The 24,132-nt window shown below is 34.7% G+C and overlaps 1 pseudogene; it reads right to left on the reverse strand.

The window, feature by feature from the left end:
• The window catches only part of LOC149253689 (13-hydroxylupanine O-tigloyltransferase pseudogene), a 24,678-nt pseudogene extending 19,381 nt beyond the window's left edge, over positions 1-5,297 (reverse strand).
• Between the last annotated feature and the right edge of the window lie 18,835 nt (positions 5,298-24,132).

Raw genomic sequence — 24,132 nt, forward strand, 5'->3', positions numbered from 1 at the left:
AAAGCAAGAAGTTTGCTTCCCACCACACTAATGAGAAAGCGTTGTTAGGGCAAGGAGGAGTGGCAGTGAGGAGAAAACCACGCCTTTCATCCTAAAGAGGAACGTGGAGGAACCAAAAGGTGGGTAGCGAAAGAAACAAAAGTCTGATAAGTAGATACATGTTGATCCATGGTGCTGATGGAGGGCGATTTCAATGAGATCGGTGACAAAATTTAGAACATAATGACAGAGGTGTTGTAACAATTTGAGCAGCAATAGATGTAGATGCTTGGGAGTGTCTACAAGGATCTGCGCAAGCTGTAGATCTAGGCAAACATAATTTTAGGCAAATGTCGGGAAGGCGAGTGGTACGCGAGCGAGCCTGACACAGGGAAGGAGTGTAGTATTAGAGATTGATTGGCCACAGGATGTCAAATTCTTTCATTTACCTAAAGGGTCAGTCCGTATGGAGTGTGATGAGGCTCGCATAGTGCTTCACACAGTAAAAGATATGGGGCAAACCTTAAACCTTGTCACACCACCTCTGATCTCTTCATGCGCTACATTTGGGGGTCGTTGATGAGCCAAATATCACAGAGAACAATGTGCACTCACTTCCATTAGGAGCGCACAGTTAGATAGATTCAAAGGGGCCTTAGCCCCTTGTTTTTGGTATGATTTTGGATTCTCCCATGTTCCGTAGACCATGGTATTGTATAAAGAAATAATATAAATAGATGAGTCTTAACGACCCCCTAATGCACAATCGCTTCCTTTATTGAGTTCAAAGTCAACAACCCCCCTTAATTCCTCTCCTTCCTCTCCTTCTAAGACTCGTTAAGACTCATCTATTTAATTAATTTTGGGTTCCTTTTTTGTTTAATGTAAAGTATTATTTTGAAGACACACTAAATGTGTCCAATGGAGCACCATGGGCCTTAACCTGGTTGTTTCAATTCTTGAATGCATTTATGACGAATAAAGAGTTTAATTTTAAGCATTCAATTCCTTGTGTCGATGTTATAGCTCATGCATATATTTAGTTAACCATTTCTGATTATGAAGAGGAAAGGGAAACCTTACTGTTATATAAATTTTCAATGTTTTCATTCGCTTTCACCTTCTGTTAAATCTAGGATAACTAAATCTTGATAGAGTTATAATTTTTCCTTTTCGGACCATATGGTGTTTATTATAGAATGTCTTTTCATGCGGAACAATCTATATATGGCTAGAGTGGTTCTACTTTTGTGTAATGAACAAGATTCCCTCCTCTTTGTTTCACTTTCCTTTTTTCCTTCTGTATTATAGCCGAGTGTGTCCTAGGTTTTTCCTTGCTCGTAGAGCCAACCCTTAGAATTTTTTCTTGTCCTAGTTAAGAAGGTCCTTCCTCCGCAAGAGTTAATCCTTCGCCAGATTAAACTCATACACTTCCTCTCTTCCACCCTATATTACCTAATTCCTGACTTAACATTTTGGAAAATACTCTGAGTAAGGTTTTTTCACTACTGTTTTCTGGAAGTCGAGCCCTCGGGCCTTAAAACTTCTCACTTTATTAACTGGTAGTCCACATTCAATTACAAATTCTCTTTTATTATTTTTTTGTTTTCATTATAAATTACACCTACTCTAAAGCATAGGGTGTTTATTTTTCTTCCCAAACACTATAAAAACCTTCAAGTATCAATAGCAAAGTTTTCCATTCAATCACTTTACATAATACAAACCCACCGAGAGCTTATTTTCAAACATCCAATAAGAAGAAATAACAAAATAATTTCTCAGATTACTTATTTGTCGGAAATTTTGTTGTTATGAGAATTTACTAGGAAGATCTCACCACCCCAACAATGAGTCTGGAAATGACGTCGAGTCTCTCCCTCAAGTTTCTTCCAACCAGTTAGTAATGGGACTAAGCCTTAGCTTAAACAATTCCCAACATCAAGACCACCTATGTCCAATCCATAATTTCACCCTTCCAGGGTTCGTCCAAGAGTTCCACTGGTCTAGAGATCAGCTCAAGAGCACGTTGGTCTTGCAGTGTCTTGCCTCCTTACCATTGTTGTACAAGTTTCTCTGTCCAATCTCTCTCTTCTATCTTTCTATCTCCCCCCTTTGAGTGTGTGTTTTTTCCTTCTCTTCCCTAGAGGAAAAAAGAGAGATCCCTCATATTTGTCCCAACTCTCTTGTGGTTTTTGCACTTTTTTTTCTTTTCTTTTGAAAAAGAAAATCTTTCTTGAATTTAATTGTCTTTCATTAATTAATTGTTTTTCAGACAACACTTCATCAAATCTTTTAAGGCACGAATCATTAAGCTTATAAAACAAAAAGTAAAATAACTAAAAGTAACTGCAATAACCTAACAAGTATTCCATAAGTGTTACGGATTGAAAGTTCAAATTCTTGTATTAGTATTCATATGAAATAGTATTTTATAATTTTAATTCAATTATATATTTTTAATTCATATATCAATTTTTTTATATAAATAATAATATGAATAATTAAAATATTATTATATTTATTAAATTTTATGATTTTTTAATCTTATCCCTATATATGTTATAGTTAGAAAGTAAATATATTGATATTAATTTTTATTAATATTTATTAATTATATTAATGGTTGTAAATCAATATTTTGAAATTAAAAATCTACTCACTTAAAAAAATAAAAATAAATAAAAGATGCACAATAAAAGAAGAATAAACACTTGGCCACAAAAAAGCCCAATCTAACCCAAAAAAGTCATAAATATATAAGCAAATTTTTTCAGATTTGAAAACGTTAACAATCACGAATACCTTGGATAATCCGAAACCATATACCGATTTGAGGGTTCCTTTTCCAAGGTTGATTGGTCATGGTACTCATAACCGTGAAAATATGGGTTGGGCAAATTTTTGGCCCTATGAAGAGTGCTCCAAAAATTTGTGGTGTGCGAATTATTCGGGCTTATGACCAGTACTGGCATTGGAATTGGGCAGTGTCATTTGCCAACTTGAATTTGAGAAGTTATTAAAGCTATTTTTAATGCTACAGTTGGAAGAATACCAGTTTTGTTATATTAACATTGATGGATACCAAATCTGCCCATATCGAAATGCTAAAAAGATCGAAACTTGTTACATCGCATTATATATATAAAACAAGCGCTATTGGGTGGTGTATCACTGTTGTTTTTTAACTTAGGAAGTATTGATGGTATATCACTGTTTATTCAATAATGAATTGTGAATAATTACTTAAATTACAAAAATTGGTGAAAAATAAATTATTTGAAATATGAAATAAAATTATTTTTATTAATAAAATTTATTAACAATTAAAGGGGTCTTACATCTCTTAAACCCGATTAATCCTACATGTCAGCGTTTGGCCCAAAGGAACCACTTTCAAACTCGCACATTTCACTTCCAGATGTCAGATTTTGGGGAACATCTAACATTATCCAATGTTGAATAAGCGAACTGTATGAAACTATATTAAGACGTGTTTTTAACGATATATAAACGTAACACCTTGGTATTTTGATATAAGTCCAAAACTTCGGGAAGCGAGAATAGATAAGTGCTCACACGTATGTGAAGTTTTACCGGCTGAAAACTGTTTCTTAGTAAAAATGTCATTGGTTGAATAAAAGCATTTTATCGAAAATATCCCCATCGCGATGGGGCGTGTAATATTTTTTTTTTGAGAAAGCCCCGTTATATCCCGAAGCATCCACAACAGAACGGAGCTGCTAAGATCCCTGGGTTCATGTGATTGGAAAGCATCAATACACAACGCAATAACTTTCATGAGTCAATGCAAAGGGGCACGAATTTAAATTCAACGAATGGAAAATTTATGAATGCAGAAATATGAAGGAAATTCATTGAACAACGTGCAGAAAGAACAATTATTTGTTTTATTAAATAAAATTAGCAATTTTTATGATTAAATTTACTAGAATTTTAATAAAGCTACCCATCTCACGTAAACACTAACAATAGATCCTAGCCCGACTTCTGACTAGTCATGATCAGGAATCCCATGTCCTCACACAAACGACGGGCTCGACTTCCTTGAATGCGACTAGTCCTACAAGCCAGCATTTCGCTGAAAGGCCCAACTCCAGACTTTGGACATTTCACTTCCAAAACGGTGTGCATCTTAAATCGATAGGGGCCAATGCAAGCTAACTTTTGAGCATCCTTAATAATGGAAAGAAATAACATGTGATTTCACCTTCAATCAATTAGATGACAAGAAGCAAAATAATAATGGAGAGTTGCAGATGTTGGATATTTTTAAATGGGAAAATACCAAAACCAGACAAACAAACACCACAGAGCCAATGCTCTGTTTCCACTGTTCCAGGATCCTTGTGCACAGGGAAGCTATTAAAAACAAATGTACTCATAACAGAGTATTTCACAGCCATAAAACATTTCTATTAATTAAAATATAAAGCCTGATACAAACTTCATCCTCTTTCTTTCAGAGGGATTTACCAAAATTACTTTCACCCATCAAAAACAAAAACTCTGTCATTTCTCTCCACCTGAGAGGAGTTCACTGTGTTGGGTTTACTGCTGTAAAACCCATTTTTACATTACTGTTGTAAAACAAATTTTTACACAGGCTTAGAAAAAAAACGCTCCACCATTTTCTTTATGCACTGCTGTGCAAAACCACACATGGTTTTTCTTACACCTCTGTTTTACAAAAATGCCACACAAAACATTACAACCCTGTTCTTGTCTTTTTACACACTGCTGTGTGTTTCACCTTTTACTGCACCATCATTTTACAATGCTCCACACAAAAAAAATTCAACCCACGAGCTCTTTTCATTTGGCTCACACTATTCTCTTTCACTGCTGCGCTCTTACATATCTCCCATAATACAATGTTAACTCAAAAATATATACGCTCCACAGTTTTTTTTTTATATGCACAGCTGTGCAATCTTTCTTGGCTTTTCGCTGCCCCTCTGGCTTTTTTACAATGACCAACATATATGTAAAAAACATTATAACCCACGCTCACCTCTTACAAATAGTCAACACACCAAAAACGTTAACCCATTTTTGATATGAATGCCATACAAAAAAAATCACATTACGTGTATATCAAAACAAAAGGATATCTTACGTATGAGCCCCATACCTCTGACATATGCCCATACCTCCTTTTTACGAGCAGCAATAAAATTCATTAACTTCCTTGTCTACGACTGTCAACAGAAATCCTCACACGCCACGCAAACCATTGATTTGATGCGGGCTGACTGCATCTTCGGAGATCGACGGCGGAGAACGAAGAGCCCCATCGGACGGCTGACAACAATATCGGAAGCCAGTTTGCTGCCCAAATTTAACGCCCGAGAAAATGACGTTGGCTGATGTCAGGCCAATGACACGCGGCACCACCATAATCCATCGGGTTCAATTGCCGGATTATTCCTTCGCCGGAAAGCTGGTCCGAGAAGTTCCAGGCGGGTATGCTGAACGGTTTCTGGCGATGTTGCCGCTGCGTTGAAATTACGATTTCAACACTCCCTTTAATTTCAACAGCTAGGCATTCGGTCATACCCAGACTCTTCCTCTCGTAGAGGGATTCCCTAACTGCTGTTACAAGAATATCTTCCTCACATAGAGGGATTCACCAACTGCTTTTGATGCAGTTCATAAACAAACAAAGTTGTCTTCCTCTTAATAAAGGGATTAACCTGAAACTGTGCTTAAGAGCACCTTCCTCATGACAGAGGGATTCACCATAACAATGTGCTGAAGAGCACCTTCCTCTTTAATAGAGGGTTTCACCAAATGACTGCTTCAAATGCAGTTCCAAAACAAACAATCATTGCACTGCTGTGTGTGCAAACTCATTACATTGTTCTTTTATGTTGCTGCATATTCTCTGTTGCACTGTTGTGCCATCTTCTTTACTGTGTCTACACTTGCAGTGCTTGTGCACTTTTCAAAGACAAAATACTCTGTCTTTTCTGGAACAATTACACTGTCCCAATTTACAAATTTACACTGTTGTGTGTAAACATTTCTTACACTCACTGTTGTTGCATATATTGCATTTCAATTCAATGAACAACAAATTCATTACATTTACCTTTACTGCTGTAAGGAAAATTTCTTTTTCATGTGCTACTGTTCAAAACTTCTTGCTGCTGCATTTTTCACATTTGCATTTCTGTGTGCTTCTCCTTCTTGCCATCATGCTGCTGTCGATAACTTCTTGCTGCTGTATTGCCTTTGCAATTTGCACTGTCGCTGCCTTTTGTTTCATCATACTGCTGTGCCCATACTGTTGGCACTTCATTCTCCACACAAAAAATAACACTGGCTGTTACTTTTTACACCCTTGCTTCACACAATCTTAGTCTTCATTCATTTTTTTTACAATGCACTGCTGTGCAGTTCCTTTCATTTTTCTGCTGCCACACATTATTATTCACCCATGTGCATTAAAAAAATCTGCTGTCCCTGTTTTTCTTTATGCATTTCTTTGCATGCTGCATTGCATAAAAAAAACATTACATTTTTTTTACTGCTGTGTGAAAGAATTTCATTGCATTTTCAGCCACTGGGCATTTACGCTCTGCTGTGTTTTGCCTTCTTCTCATTTTCTTCTCACTGTTTTGCATTTTCATTCCCAATACAAAACATTTCATCTGCTGTGCATTACACTCATTCTGCTGTGAGTATATTCTCTCACATTACATAGAAGGAAAACTACATTCCATTGCTATGCATTTCAATGCATGTGCACCACAAAAAAAATTTAAACTGCTGTTCATTCTAATCCATGTGCTCCAAAATTTTTTTTTTCCAAACTGCTGTTTTGTATTTTATCTTCCCACTGCTGTGAGGGTTTCCATGCTTTGCATTTTTCTCTTATCTCGCTGCTGCTCTTTACATTTCAGCGCTGCCATCTTTTCTTCTTTATGCATTTCTGTGCATATTGCATAAACACAAAGCAAAAACATTGCTGATTTCATCACTGCTGCATATTACCTTTTAGAGGGATTAACAAAGATTTCATTTGCAACTGCTGCGCTGCAATACATCCTCCATCAACAAATGATTGTTAATACAGTTCAGCAAATAAAAAATTACAAGCTCCCCTTTAATGTGTGCTTGTCTTCTTTTGGCAGACTCTTCTTAAAATAAATTTAGATCCACTGGGGAGTTCAAGGGGTTTTCAGGTTACCTTTCCTTTCTTCTCCATACTTGTGTAACTTTCTTCTTTTGCATGGGTCTAGTTTGTGTAAGAGCCCATGTCAAGTTACAATCTCGTGCCATATGCCCAATGTTATGACACTTGAAGCATTCAACTTTATTTATGAATAAGAATTCATGATTTCTTCTTGTGAAATTATTTCTTGGAGATTGTCGGGGACCACAACATCTATCTCCATGAAATGCTCTACAGTCTTTTGCCATATGACCAAAGTTTGAACAAGAGTAACAATAACCATAAAATGAACTTTAGTACCTGGGAGATGGAGGTTTTCTTGATGCACTTCTGAAGCTTTGCTGCCTTGAGATCCTTTGATGATGACCATTGCATCTTGCTTCTTTGACATTAGCTACATTGCTTCTTTGAGCTGGTTTTCTTCTTGGAGTAGGATCTCTTCTATTGCAGCCTTCATTTTCCTCCTTGCCTTTGCTGAAACTAGGAGCATCACCATCTCTTTCTGGCTTCTTCACATCTCCTTTGCTTAAAGCATCCTCATCCTTGTTTGAGGGTTCAGCTACATACCCAAGTCCTGATTTATCAAATGGAGATCTGTGATAGCTGAGCATGTCATCCAAAGCTTGAGAGCTCTTCATTATTTTGTTCAGCCCTTCAACCTTCTTCTTGAGGAGGACAATCTCTTCTTTCAACTTTTCACATTCATTATTTTTCTTTGCTAGTTGTCCCTCAGTTTCTTCTTTGCTACGAGTAGCTTTAACTGCTACTATTTTGAGGGAGATAATATCAGACTTCATTTTGGAGATTTCTTCATCTTTTGCTTGACTGCTCTTCATTTTCTTTTCAGCTCCTTGTGCTTGCTTCCTGGCTTCTTGTAGTTCAGACTTAAGGGAGGAGACCTCTACCTTGTACTGTCCAATCTCTTCCACAAGCTTATTCACTTTCTTGTGTCTTTGTTCAAGTTGACTTGTCAAGACATCTGCCTGCTTCTTTGCTTCATTCAGCTGATTTGTCATGGATATGACTTCTTCATGATGTTTCTTCTTGCATTGATCAAGCTCCTTCTTCAGCTTGGTAAGCTCTTCATCCCTTTCTTTTACTTGAAGCTTGATGAGGTCAAGCTTTTCAGTCTCAGCTTCTATGATGGGTTCTTCTTGACTCATTGTCATGGTTAGTGCTCCCTTTGCATGAAGGTCATGCAGTCTGTCCCATATCTCCTTTGCTGATGAATATTTTCCTAGATTCTTCTTCACAGAATGAGGGAGTCCATCCAAGATAGTCTTTGTTGCTTGTGCATCATACTCCATGGATTCTTTATCCATCTTGCTGTCATCAATCACTGACTCCCAGACTTCAATCCCCTCAAACATTAGGAAAGCCCTCATCTTTATTTCCCATACATCAAAGTTTCCATCAAACTTTGGGGTTTCAAATAGAATGTATTCTAATGGATTGCCTTATAGTTTAGTAGAGGGGGGAGACACATTTTTAACAGGCTTGGAGGCTTTCTTCTTTGACATTGCAATTCTTATCTAGGCTTTAAATACTTGACTGTTTTTTTTAAAACTCTGACTGTTTCTTCAACAATAACTCAAAAACTTGAGAAATACCTGAATCCTTTTCGCTGAGGCTTCACACTGCTGGAGAGGTTTGACTGCTGCAACAACACCTTCCTTCAGCTTCTTTGAGTCTTCAAAGAGCCTGGACTAGCTCTGTCACCATCAAAGAGCCTGGACCAGCTCTGATACCACTGTTGGATATTTTTAAATGGGAAAATACCAAAACCAGACAAACAAACACCACAGAGCCAATGCTCTGTTTCCACTGTTCCAGGATCCTTGTGCACAGGGAAGCTATTAAAAACAAATGTACTCATAACAGAGTATTTCACAGCCATAAAACATTTCTATTAATTAAAATATAAAGCCTGATACAAACTTCATCCTCTTTCTTTCAAAGGGATTTACCAAAATTACTTTCACCCATCAAAAACAAAAACTCTGTCATTTCTCTCCACCTGAGAGGAGTTCACTGTGCTGGGTTTACTGCTGTAAAACCCATTTTTACATTACTGTTGTAAAACAAATTTTTACACAGGCTTAGAAAAAAAACGCTCCACCATTTTCTTTATGCACTGCTGTGCAAAACCACACATGGTTTTTCTTACACCTATGTTTTACAAAAATGCCACACAAAACATTACAACCCTGTTCTTGTCTTTTTACACACTGCTGTGTGTTTCACCTTTTACTGCACCATCATTTTACAATGCTCCACACAAAAAAAATTCAACCCACGAGCTCTTTTCATTTGGCTCACACTATTCTCTTTCACTGCTGCGCTCTTACATATCTCCCATAATACAATGTTAACTCAAAAATATATACGCTCCACAGTTTTTTTTTTATATGCACAGCTGTGCAATCTTTCTTGGCTTTTCGCTGCCCCTCTGGCTTTTTTACAATGGCCAACATATATGTAAAAAACATTATAACCCACGCTCACCTCTTACAAATAGTCAACACACCAAAAACGTTAACCCATTTTTGATATGAATGCCATACAAAAAAAATCACATTACGTGTATATCAAAACAAAAGGATATCTTACGTATGAGCCCCATACCTCTGACATATGCCCATACCTCCTTTTTACGAGCAGCAATAAAATTCATTAACTTCCTTGTCTGCGATGGTCAACAGAAATCCTCACACGCCACGCAAACCATTGATTTGATGCGGGCTGACTGCATCTTCGGAGATCGACGGCGGAGAACGAAGAGCCCCATCAGACGGCTGACAACAATATCGGAAGCCAGTTTGCTGCCCAACTTTAACGCCCGAGAAAATGACGTTGGCTGATGTCAGGCCAATGACACGCGGCACCACCATAATCCATCGGGTTCAATTGCCGGATTATTCCTTCGCCGAAAAGCTGGTTCGAGAAGTTCCAGGCGGGTATGCTGAACGGTTTCTGGCGATGTTGCCGCTGTGTTGAAATTACGATTTCAACAGCAGATCGAAGCATGGAGCAGTGATTTCCCCTTCTATCAATTAGATGACAAGAAGCATAATAATATCGGCGAGTTGCAGATCGAAGCATGGGATTAGAAAAATAGATGGCATGGTTGTCTAATCAGATTCCAATTGTTAAGCTGATTAATTCAGTTTCGTGTAAATTTACACTTGTATTATTTATCCCAGGTTGCTCGCATATGTCTATGTACAATTAAGTTCTCTATATATCATTTACCCTAGAGTTTAAATGTTATGCAGTGCTTGGAATGCTTTGGGTATAGTTACTTGCATCGGTGACAGACAACCTCTTTACATAATCAGTCATAAAAAGTGAAAAAACCAAAACATGTAAGAAAGCATGCTAACATTAAATTATCTCATAATTTATGAGAAATCTTCTTGTTTAGAATATAAACTAGCACAAGCATATTTACCAATATGGTTGATATAGGGAAATAGGCCTCTATGAAGCATATATACAACCACATTAATAATTATTATCATTATTTAGGATTATTAATAACTATATAAATATTAACAACCAGATTATTTATATATATTACTGTATAAATATTATATTAATCTTATAATAATAATTATATAAACTCATAATATATATTAATTAATAACAAGAATAGCTCATAATAATATTAGATTATCATTATATTATTTAAATAATCTAACCATATAAAATTATAAAAAAATAATAACAATTATATTGTATAATAATAATAATAATTAATTATAATATTATAATAGTATTATATTATTATAATAATATACAAATATAATTACCATATTATCATAATAATATAATCAATATTATGATAATATTATTAGGAGTTTATATTATTATTATAATATTACTATAATATTATTATAATAATATAATCAAGATTATTATAATAAGAACAATAATGACCAATTATTTATTATTTATGATAATTAAGAACTATACAAATAATAGCAACTATATTCTTATAATAATAATAATAATATATTATTATTATATTTTTTTTTTCTCGGTAACAAAGCTAATCTATTAAATATTTACAGAGTACAAAATTACATCAGGTAAGACCCGTATGCTCTTGCCCAGGCATAGACAAAACTAAGACTGTCCATAGACGGAAGCCCGCGCAGGGGTCTTAGACAAAAAGGACTGTTCAAGTCGTCCCGCGCAGGGGAAACAGAAAGAACTATCACCATTGACACAAAAAACCATCAGCTTTGACATTCTGAAAAAAACATAGACTGAAACAACAACAAACCAGGAGACGGCAGCGTGATTGCGCCCAGGTGGAGCAGGGGCGCCAGCGTGATTATTCACTCGGCTCATCCGGTTGCTCCTCCACAATTGGGTACCAGCCATAGTAATTCGGCTCAGCATGAGTAGGCGAGGTCGCTTCCGCCTCCCCAGTAGTGGCTTTTGGAGCATTCTGGGATTGCTTGGATATATCCTCGACGTTGGCCCGGCTCTTGTTTTCCTGCTCCATCTCATCTGTCGGAGCTTGCTCTGCATCCCCCTGGTGGTCCTGCATCCCATGCTCCCGAGCTTCCATGGGGTCCTCCATCTCAGGAGGGTTCTCGATGAACAGAATGGAGACATGAGCACTAATTCTCGAATTTGCCGTGGAGCTGGTGAAGTTGAAAATAGTGGAGCCGAAGGCTAGCAAGGAGGCCGAGCTGGATGCCTCTGCATCCATATGTTGGCCAGAGAGCAGGGGAATGGCTCCAATGGAGCTTGCCAGATTACAGTGGTAGCAGTGCCTTGTTTCATCTCTCACAGGTCTGCTCGAGTCCCCGCCTCTGGAGGAACCACGACGGCTCAGCAACCTTTGTCTGGGTCTCATCATAATGGTATGAGCCTCCCTGCAAACTGCCAAGTGAACCGAACTGTCACAAACCAGAACCAGCTCCATATAAGACTCCACCGCCTGAGAGGGGGCCGCTTCAACGTCAGAGAGGCCAGCCAAATGCAGCACGACCAGAATTCCTTGCTCCCAACCGGATATAAGCTCGCCATCATCACCTACCCGCCTCGAATTCCCATCCGCCATAACTGCATCAATGCTCTGGGCATTCACTGCTGCCGTCCCCCGTCCCTTCAATTTAAACCAGGAATGAGCACGTCGTCCTCTCGCATGGAAAGCCACGTGATGCCCATGGAGCGGCATGTGGCCTTCTTCCATCTCCTGTCCCATCGCGTTAAACACCCGCATCCGGGGAATATATTATTATTATATTATTATTAGGAGTTTATATTATTATTATAATATTAATATAATGATATATAGAAATAATCTAGTTGTTAATATTTATATAGTTATTAATAATATTCAATTATAATATTATAATAATATTATATAATTATAATAATATACAAATATATCATTATTATTATAATAATATAATCAATATTATTATAATAAGAACAATAAAGACCAATTATTTATTATTTATTCCTAGTTTTTTGAGCATGGGAATAAAATCTTAAATCAAACAAAATAATTTGCTTCTTTAGGTCCGATAGACCAAAGTTTGGTCTCAGTGGACGTTAACTACCACCATTATCATCATCATCACCATAATTATATATTTATGATTATTATATTAATATTATTATAATAATACAGACTCATATTATTATTATTATTATTATTATGCTTTAGTATTTTTAATATTTATCTTAAGGTTTGTATACATAGGGTTAATTATTATTAATATTTAGGATTATTAATAACTACATAAATATTAACAACCAAATTATTTATATATATTACTGTATAAATATTATATTAATATTATAATAATTATATAAACTCCTAATATATATTAATTAATAATAAGAATAGCTCATAATAATATTAGATTATCATTATATTATTTAAAAAATATAATAATATAAAATTATAAAAAAAATAATAACAATTATATTGTATTATTATTATAATAATAAAATATAATAATAATATTAATATTTGATTATAATATTATAATAATATTATATTATTATTATATTATTATAATAATATACAAATATACTTATTATAATAATAATAATATAATCAACATTATTACGATAAGAAAAATAGAGACGAATTATTTATTATTTATAATAATTAATAACTATACAAATAATAGAAACTATATTCTTTTATAGTTATATATTTATTATTACTATATTAATATTATTATAATAATACAAACTCATATTATTATTATTATTATTATTATTATTAGGCTTTAGTATTTTTAATATGTATCTTAGGGTTTGTATACATAAGGTTAATTATTATTAGTATTTAGGATTATTAATAACTACATAAATAACTATATAGGATTATTAACAACCAAATTATTTATATATATTACTATATAAATATTATATTAATATTATAATAATTATATAAACTCCTAATATATATTAATTAATAATAAGAATAGCTCATAATAATAGTAGATTATCATTATATTATTTTAAAAATCTAATAATAATAATAATAATAATAATATTAATAAAAATAATATTAATATTTGATTATAATATTATAATAATATTATATTATTATTATATTATTATAATAATATACAAATATAATTATTATTATAATAATAATATAATCAATATTATTTTTTATGATAATTAATAACTATACAAATAATAGCGACTATATTCTTATATATTTATATATTTATGATTATTATATGAATTTTATTATAATAATATAAATTCATAATAATATAAAACCTATGATTAATACTATAAACCCGAGGAATTTATATCATAAACCTAATGGATTATAAATCCAAAGAATCTATATTAAACATTTGTTAATATTATAAACACTGTCAATAATATTATATGCTAAGAATATGAACCCTTAGATTAATAAACCCAAGGGGTTGATAATATAAACCTAACAAACCAAAAGGATTAATAGTATAACCCAAGGTATATAAAACTGATGCAGGGATGCCCCCGCACATACCCACAGTATTCATAAAAATGCATAAACACATCAATCCCATGTATTTAACTCTCAAAGGAGTCAAAACGTCACCCACAAATGGTTAAGGCCCTATTTTATTAGTTCCTTTATATTGGAACCCAATCACACCGCTAAAACCTCCTATCGGAAATTTAATCAACCTTTGAGCCTTCATATAAGAATTTATTAAAGTCTTTCATTAAACCTTCCTATCGGTGCCTTAAAACCCTTCATAACCTTTGTTTATGACTCTTAACCCCATATATATAACCTTTTCCTTTCTGAACCATTTTTTATATATAATTAACACATGAAAACCCTTTATTGGCGCCATTTCCCTTATAACCCATTTACAAAGGAAAATACATGCAAACCATACCTTTTCCACTTTTGGTACGGTCTCGACACAGTTAACGAGGATCACCTTTATCGCTATTGCAACTTTCCATTCCCATGGTCATTTTAACACATGTCTCCATCTCCTCCGATATGCGATTAACATAACGGACATCAATTCATATAAGCCGTGCTTAAGAAATCTTCGGGTCCACTGTTATCGCATACCCTAATAGTCTTTACCTCGATCAAAATACACTATCGATGGTTATTCCATGAGAAATGTGTTAACACGCAAAATGCAATATCGACGGGGTTAATCCATAAGAAATGGAATAACACTATCGGTTCTTTGCTATCACGATTCCATTTGACTTGCCAATATGCGATTAGCAATCAGATATGGGCCATTGATTTGGACTCTCCATCCGACGGTCCATCATGCATCGCATTATCGCAATCGTTCTTTTCAATGGTCGGACCCTATTCACTCCAACGCGCCGATCCGACAAAACTTTCAAACTCGATAAGGGTATAGGGCAACTTTTATAAGTTTTCAAGTCCGCTTTACGGATCTGCTAAGTGCTTTTGCGCGATTTCTCGGTGTAAACTGCAATTCGTTGCCTTGGATGGATTCTTGTTTACACTGAGAAATCACCCAAAAACACCTAGTGGATCCGTAAAGTGGACTTGAAAACTCATAAAAGTTTCCCTATACCATTATCAGGTCCAGAAGTCTGGTCGAATCGACGGTTTGGAGCGAATGGGGTCCGACCATTGAAAATATCGATTGCGATAATGCGATGCATCATGGACCATTGGATCGAGATTCCAGATCGACGGTGCAGATGCAATTAGTGATTACATATCAGGGAGGTCAAGGACTAACAGTTTATGAATGTTGTGATAACATGATGTGGTGAAACGCTAGTACGCTGATAGTGATAAATCAGCGATCAAAGGAATCGGAAGTCGGGTGTTGGCAATCGGAGCTATGGAAAGGTCGGAAGAGCAGACCCAATCATCTTTATAGATGCGGATGTATGAATTTTGAAGTCTAAAATAAGGGTTCATGGTTTCATGGTTTTCCCATGTATTTCTCGTATTCCGATAGATGAATGGTTAAAGGGGTTTTAGGGCTTAAAGGCCTATATGTAATTCTTTCGATAGTATAAAAGCCTCGATAAAGTTATATGGCTCCAATTTAATGTGAGTCTACAGTTGAAAGGCTCAAGACCTAAAGAAATGCTTCTGATAGGCTTAGTGGGCCATAACCCACAGGCCTAAAGATCGATATTTTTTTAAGGAAAGGGATTTTGGTTAACCCCCAAGATCTCTTTCCATAAAAAACCTAAGATAAACAATAGGGACTAATATTATAAACCCGAGGAACTAATAAACCCAATGGTTTAATATTATCAACCCAAGGAATTATTGAAACCAACGGATAAATATTAAAAACCTAAGGGATCAAGAAGTGCAAGGGATTGATATTACACATACAAGAGATTAATAAATATCACCATGATTGATATTATAAACCCAATTTAATAATAAACCGAAAGGATTAATACCAAAACCCTAAGGGATTATGAACCTAAGGAAATAATATTAAACCCAAAGGACTAATATTATAAACCCAACATTGGTAAACCCTACTATAAATATTAGAAAGACAAATAAACATGGTTTATTTTCATGGTGAGACAATCCTTGTCACGATGTGACATTCAACCATGGTTGACCATGGTTGTCTATGATTGACAATGGTTGACCATGATCGATATTATAAACCTAATGGAATAATAAACCCAAGGGATTGATATTATAAACCTAAAGGAATAATAAAACTAAGGGATCAATACTAAAACCCCAAGGGTTTATGAACCCAAGGAAATATTATTAAACCCATGGGACTAATATTATAAACCCAACATTGTTAAACCCAAATATAAACACTACAAACACTAAAATAAAAATGGTTTATTTTGATGGTGAGACAAACATTGTCACAATGCAACATTCAAACATGGTTGACCATCGTTTTCTATGATTGACAATGGTTGACCACGATTGATATTCTAAATGCAAAGCAATAATAAAATGAAGGGATTAATACTAAAACCCCAACGGATTATGAACTTAAGAAATAATATTAAACCCAAAGGACTAATATTATAAACCCAACATTGCTAAACCCTAATATAAATATTAGAAAGACTAAAATAAGCATGGTTTATTTTCATGGTGGGACAATCCTTGTCACGATGTGACATTCAACCATGGTTGACCATGGTTGCCTATGATTGACAATGGTTGACCATGATCAACAGTATAAACCTAAGGGAATAATAAACCCAAGGGATTGATAATATAAACCTAAAGGAATAATAAAACTAAGGGATCAATACTAAAACCCCAAGGGTTTATGAACCCAAGGAAATAATATTAAAACCATGGGACTAATATTATAAACCCAACATTGTTAAACCAAAATATAAACACTACAAACATTAAAATAAACATGGTTTATTTTGATGGTGAGACGATCATTGTCACAATGTGACATTCAACCACGGTTGGCCATGGTTGACCATGATTGATATTATAAACCTAAGGGAATAATAAACCCAAGGGATTGATATTCAAACCCAAATGAATAATAAACCCAAAGGAGTAATACTAAAACCCCAAGGGGCTATGAATCCAAGCGAATAATATTAAACCCAAGGGACTAATATTATAGACCCAACATTCGTAAACCCAAATGTAAATATTACAAAGACAAAAATAAACATGATTTATTTTCATGGTGAGACAATATTTGTCAAAATGGGACATTCAACCATGGACTAATATGGTAATCCCAAATATAAATATTACAAACACTAAAATAAACATGGTTTATTTCCATGGTGAGACAATATTTGTCAAAATGCGACATTCAACCATTGGACTAATATTATAAACCCAACATTGGTAAACCCAAATATAAATACTACAAACACTAAATTAAACATGATTTATTTTGATGGTGAGACAATCCTTGTCACAATGTGACATTCAACCATGGTTGACCATGATTGATAATATAAAACTAAGGGAATAATAAACCCAAGGGATTGATATTATAAACCCAAATGAATAATAAACCCAAGGGATTAATACTAAAACCCAAGGGGATTGTGAACCCAAGGGAATAATATTAAACACAAGGGACTAATATTATAAACCCAACATTCATAAACCCAAATACAAATATTACAAAGACCAAAATAAACATGATTTATTTTCATGGTGAGACAATATTTGTCAAAATGGGACATTCAACCATTGGACTAATATGGTAAACCCAAATATAAATATTAAAAACACTAAAATAAACATGGTGAGACAATCTTTGTCAAAATGCGACATTCAACCATTGGATTAATATTATAAACACAACATTGGTAAACCCAAATATAAATACTACAAACACTAAATTAAACATGATTTATTTTGATGGTGACACAATCCTTGTCACAACGTGACATTCAACCATGGTTGACCATGATTGATAATATAAACCTAAGTGAATAATAAACCCAAGGGATTGATATTATAAACCCAAATGAATAATAAACCCAAGGGATTAATACTAAAACCCCAAGGGATTGTGAACCCAAGGGAATAATATTAAACCCAAGGGACTAATATTATAAACCCAACATTCGTAAACCCAAATATAAATATTACAAAAACTAAAATAAACATGATTTATTTTCATGGTGAGACATGGATTAATACTAAAAGCATAAAAAAACCAAAGGATTAATATTGTAAACCCAAGGTATATAATCCCTAAGATAAATATCATAAACCCTAAAACAAACATGGTTGATCATGTTGACCATGATTGATGTTCATATTGAGACAATATTTTTTAGAATGTGGCATTGGACCACGGTTGACCATGATTTTCATATAAAGAGAATCCTTGTCACAACGTGACATTGGAGCATGGTTTACCATGGTTGATTTTCATATTGACAATCTGTGTCAGAGTGCGATGTTGGACCATGGTTAACCATAGTTGGCCATGGATGACCATGGTTGTGACAATGTGATGTTGTACTATGAGACAATATCTATCATATTGTAACCATGACTATTGATGATCTTTGACCATGATATACCATGGTTGATTTTGATATTGAGGAAATCTTTATCACAATGTGACATTAGAGCATGGTTGATAATGGTTGATGATGGTTAACGATGGCTGATTTCGATATTGAGACAATTTATGTCACAATGTGATGTTTAGCCATGGTCGATAATATAAACCTAAGGAAATAATAAACCCAAGGGATTGATATTATAAACCCAAATGAATAATTAACCCAAGGGATTAATACTAAAACCCCAAGGGATTGTGAACCCAAGGGAATAATATTAAACGCAAGGGACTAATACTAAAACCCCAAGGGATTGTGAACCCAAGGGAATAATATTAAACCCAAGGGACTAATATTCTAAACCCAACATTCGTAAACCCAAATATAAATATTACAAAGACTAAAATAAACATGATTTATTTTCATGGTGAGACATGGATTAATACTAAAAGCATAAAAAAACCAAAGGATTAATATTGTAAACCCAAGGTATATAATCCCTAAGATAAATATCATAAATCCTAAAACAAGCATGGTTGATCATGTTGACCATGATTGATGTTCATATTGAGACAATATTTTTCAGAATGTGGCATTGGACCATGGTTGGCCATGATTTTCCTATAAATAGAATCCTTGTCACAACGTGACGTTGGAGCATGGTTGACCATGGTTGATTTTCATATTGACAATCTGTGTCAGAGTGCGATGTTGGACCATGGTTAACCATAGTTGGCCATGGATGACCATGGTTGTGATAATGTGACGTTGTACTATGAGACAATCTTTGTCATACCGTAAGCATGAATATTGATGATCTTTGACCATGATTTACCATGGTTGATTTTGATATTGAGGAAATCTTTATCACAATGTGACATTAGAGCATGGTTGATAATGGTTGACGATGGTTGATTTCGATATTGAGACATTTTTTGTCACAATGTGACGTTTAACCATGGTTGATCTGATTTTCATATTTACCATGTTTTACCATGATTGATTTTCATTTTGAGACAATCTTTGTCACAATGCAACATTTGACCATGGTTGAACATGATTGGCTATGATTGAATATGGTTGACAATGATTGATTTTCATATTGAGACAATCGTTGTTATAATGTGACATTGGACCATGGTTCACCGTGAATGACAATGCTTGGCGATGGTTGATTTTCATATCAAGACAGCCTTTGTCACAATGTGCCATTGGGCCATGGTCGACCATGATTGACCATGATTATAAACCCAATGGATTTATATTAAATCCTAGTATTAATATTATAAACCATATGAATAATATTATACCCTAGGAATATGGACCCTTAGATTAATAAACCCAAGGGATTAATATTATAAACCCTAGTGACTAATAAACAAAAGAAATTAATACTAAAAACTAAGAGGATTATATACCCAAGGGAATAATATCAAATCTAAGGGCATAATATTATATACTCTAGGTATATAAAGTCTAAGATGAATATTAGAAACCACAAAATAAACATGGTCGACCATTGTTGACTATGGTTGATTTTCATATTGACACAATCTTTGTCACAATGCGACATTCGACCATGGTTATTCGTGATTTATTTTCATATTGAGATAATCCTTGTCAAAATGCAACGTTAGACTATGATTGACCATGGTTGATTTTCATATTGAGACAATATTTGTCACAATTGACGTTGGACCATGGTTGACCATGGATGGCTATTGTTGTTGGACCAAGAGACAATCTTTGTTACAGTGTGACCATGATTATTGACCATGGTTGACCATGGTCGACGATGGTTGACCATGGTTTATTTTCATATTGAGACAATCTTTTTCACAATGTGATGTTTGAATGAATATTATAAATCCTAAAATAAACATGGTTGGCCATCATTGACCATGGTTGACTTTCATATTGACATAAATATTAATAATACTAAAACTAATATTAATATTCACATTCATATTAATTAATATTATTATTAAAATTAATATTAATATTAATATTAATAAATAATATTAAAACTTTATTTTAAAATTTTATACATATTTAATGTTATTAATGTTAATGATATTCATAATAACAATATTTATTAGTATTAATATTAATATTATTAATAAATTAAAATAACACAAAATTAAAATAATTTAAAATTACCACATTAAATAAATTAAAATTAAAATAACTTAAATTTATATTTTATATTATAATCTATAATCTATAATTAATTTTCATATTAATATTTATATTAATATTCATATTCATATTCATAAATAATATTAAAACTAAATATTAAAATTTTATTTATATTTAATGTTGTTAATGTGAATTATATTAATACTAAAATAATTAATATTAATATGAAAATATAATAATAATGAATAATATTGTAAATTAGCCCCACGGGGGTAGGCGAGTTGGTAATCACAATGCGGTGAAGTTCGTTAGAAAGGCGGGCTCCATACTAAAGGTCACAAGTTCAAATCCCCGGGACTTACCCTAGAGCTGTATAAAGGGGCGGGCACAACTCCCAGTGGTTATCGAGGTAGTGGTCAGAATCGACCCCGTGTAATGTGAGTCGCGAGGCTGCCCCTATTACCGATTCCACTATTAAAAAAAAAAAAAATTGTAAATTAAAACTTATTAATAGTATTTTTACTACCAAATGTTTTTAATATTTTTCATAAATATTAATATTAATATTAGTTATAATATTAATGTTAAAAGAAAACTCGATAACCATGCCAATGGCCCACAAACAATTCCAAACATAGCCAAAAGATTGATCAACCATTCGATCAACCATGAGCGAATCCAACAGATAAAAGGTAATCTCGGGTAGCCATGATGCTAACCCTTTAACTTCTTAAACAGACTCAAAATTAAGATTTTCCAGCTCTCTAAACATTTTCGGGTCTGATATCGGAGATAACCCTCGAGCTTTTTAATCGCCCGAAATCCTTTGGAGTCATCAGATCGCAAAAATCTTTATCAACTCGTCCTGACGATAACTGTTCATACGGATCTGAAACAAAAATAAAGCACTGCTAAAAGGGATTTCGGGTCCATTTGGTAAATTAACGCTCTTGTTGTTTAGCACCCGAAATCCTTAAAATGCCTATGATAATTCCAACCTGCCTACTTTTTAACTGATCAGATGGCCCCACAAAAGGTTTGCCAAGAGCTGGATAAAATGTTGGAGGTAGGCATCATAGAACCTGTTGAAGAGTCTGATTGCGCAAGTCTAATGGTGGTCTAGGAGAAGAAGAAAAAGGGAGAAATAAGGATTTGCGTATATTTGCGGAAGCTTAATGATGCATGTGTTCATGATCCATTTCCAATGCCATTTACTAATGAAGTGTTAGACAATGTGGGAGGATAGGAGGCATATTCCTTTAATGATTGGTTTTCGAGGTATCATCAAATCAAGATCGTGCCAGAGGATAGAAGTAAAAAGAACTTCGCGACGGAGTGGGGTTGTTTTCAGTACACTATTATGCCATTTGGATTAAAGAACACACCTACAATATTTTCCCACGTAGTCATAGAAGCGCTCAAGGAATTCATTCATAAGTTCCTCGAAGTGTACTTTGCTGACTGGACAGTGTTTGGTCTGGTGAAGTGCCATGCAGCATGTTTGTGCCTTATGTTAGATACATGTCGTCAATACTAGATAGTGTTGAATTTGAAGAAATGAATATTTTGTGTTCCTTTTGGAATCTTGCTGGGTCATGTTGTGTGCAGGCAAGGACTGATGGTGGAACCTACAAATATTGTGGTAATTGTGAACTTGGAGGCCCCTAGGAATGTTAAGCAACTGCGCACGACACTGGGACATACGGGATACTATAGAAAATTTATAAAATCTTATGTTCAAATTACCATGCCCATGGAAAAACTACTAAAGAAGGATGCGACATTCTGTTGGGATGAAGAATGTCAGCGTAGTTTGGATGTGTTAAGAGAAAAGATGGTAACTACACCAATCTTGGTGTTTCCCGATTGGAAGGAGTTTCATGTACATGTGGATGCTTCTTGCATTGCGCTAGGTGCAATGCTAACATAAGTCGGTGAAGCAAAAATGGACCATCCTATAATGTTCGCAAGAAGTAATTTATCTAAGGCCAGGAAAAATTATTCAATGACTGAGCACGAAGGGTTGGCCATGGTCTACGTGCTGCAAAAATTCAGGAATTATCTGTTAGGAGGAGATTTCAACATGTATACAGATCATTCTGCCTTAAAATACCTAGTCAACAAGCCTTTGTTGGTGGGGAAGATTTGTAGATGGCTATTATTATTTTAGGAGTATGACTTTGAAGTCATTGTAAAGCCAGGGTGGTTGAATAATGGACTTGACCATCTATCGCGAATTGAAACAAGCGAAGAACCCAATAATTTGGAGGAAGGGTTGCCAGATGCGCAGTGCTTTGCGGTGCGTGTAGTGGATGACTGTTTTGCAGACATTATTCCCTTCTTAACTACAAGGATGGTGCCTGAAGGGAATACTGATCAACAGAAGAAAGAACTAGTAGTGTCCGTAGTCGACTTTTCAGTCATTGCGGGACATTTGTACAAAATGGGTACAGATGAAATATTGTGGAGATATGTGTCGGAATTTGATCATGATAGCATTCTCATCGAAGCTCATGGGGTGCTACGGGACGCCATTATGCAGGAAAAGCAACTGCACAAAAAACTTTCCGCGCAGGTTTATGGTGGCCAACTTTGCACAACGATTCCAAGGCATACTGTAAGGCGTGTGATGCATGTCAATGATCTGGCACATCATCACGAAGGGATGAGCTACCACTACATCCTTAGGTATCTTTGTAGGCATTTTAGAAGTGAGTGATTGATTTTGTTGGGCCAATTCAACACCTTGGAAATAAAATAGCTGTGTGCTACATTATCACTGCGACGAGATATCTAACTAGATGGGCGGAAGCATAGACCGTCAAGTATTGTATGGCTACGATAGAAAAATTCTTGTTTGAATATGTCTTAAAAAGGTTTGGATGCCTGAAAGTGTTGATAAGTGACATTGGTACGCACTTTTTGAATGAAACGATCAGTGCATTGACTGATGAATTCCAGGCCTACCATCGAAAGCATACACCATATCACCCGTAGTTAAATGGGATTGTCGAAGAATTTAAGAAAATTTTGGAGAACGCATTGACAAAGATCTGTAACGTGCAGCGAAATGATTGGGACGTACACATACCTGCAATGCTATGGGCTTATAACACTACTTGTAAGAATCTGAGACGACAAACATCATTCAAATTAGTATATGTGGTCGAAGCCATAATTCTGATGGAATACATTGTGCCTAGTCTACGCATAGAAGCTTTAACAGATATGGCGGCTCGCGAGGTCCTAGAAGAATAACTCGTGCAGCTCATGGAGCTCGAAGAAGACCAATTTTTGACACGATTCCA

The sequence above is a fragment of the Pinus tabuliformis genome, chromosome 7 (genome assembly GCF_031772625.1).
Source record: "Pinus tabuliformis cultivar Carrire ecotype Pingquan chromosome 7, CPIR1, whole genome shotgun sequence".
Classification (NCBI taxonomy): domain Eukaryota; kingdom Viridiplantae; phylum Streptophyta; class Pinopsida; order Pinales; family Pinaceae; genus Pinus; species Pinus tabuliformis.